At 39.7% G+C, this 584-nt stretch overlaps 1 non-coding gene across 1 annotated transcript; it reads right to left on the minus strand.

Annotated features, from left to right (window-relative positions):
* Positions 1-145: 145 nt before the first annotated feature.
* TRNAK-UUU lies at positions 146-218 on the minus strand. Its single transcript has one exon. It is a non-coding gene; the product is annotated as a tRNA-Lys (tRNA).
* Between the last annotated feature and the right edge of the window lie 366 nt (positions 219-584).

Raw genomic sequence — 584 nt, forward strand, 5'->3', positions numbered from 1 at the left:
TTTTTAGATATTCTCTCTTTGGGGGAAGTTTGCACTGAACCTGTCAGCCAGTATGTTGGCAATGTCTGTAGGATCAGTAATCTTCACATTATTTTGAACTAGTTCTGAGCATATCTGGGAGGTTCCTCCCAGGTAAAGAAACACACACCCGAACAGGGACTTGAACCCTGGACCCTCAGATTAAAAGTCTGATGCTCTACCGACTGAGCTATCCGGGCTTACACAACTTATAGGACATAGGTGTTATTTTGAATGTCTAATTTGATGTATTGCATAATGCTTAGATATATTCATATATGAAACACTTGCACATAGTCTCTTCTTTCCATGTACTTCACACAAGGTGGCCACTTTGTGATTGTGCATCCACATTGAGATCATCCACATTAAGTACATGCACATGTTAATGCATTCCAACACCGACATAGGTAAAAGATTTAGTGCTGGAGCTTATAGGACTATGCAGACTGTGGTACTTGACCAAAATCTTTGGGTTATGATTCAATGTAGCACTAAAGTGTCTTTTCCTTTCATTGAATTACATCAGCAGTACACCAGTAACTGCAAGGAAAAATCAGTGAGGA

This window comes from Protopterus annectens, chromosome 8.part0 (genome assembly GCF_019279795.1).
Source record: "Protopterus annectens isolate FY-2018-M chromosome 8.part0, PAN1.0, whole genome shotgun sequence".
Classification (NCBI taxonomy): Eukaryota; Metazoa; Chordata; order Ceratodontiformes; family Protopteridae; genus Protopterus; species Protopterus annectens.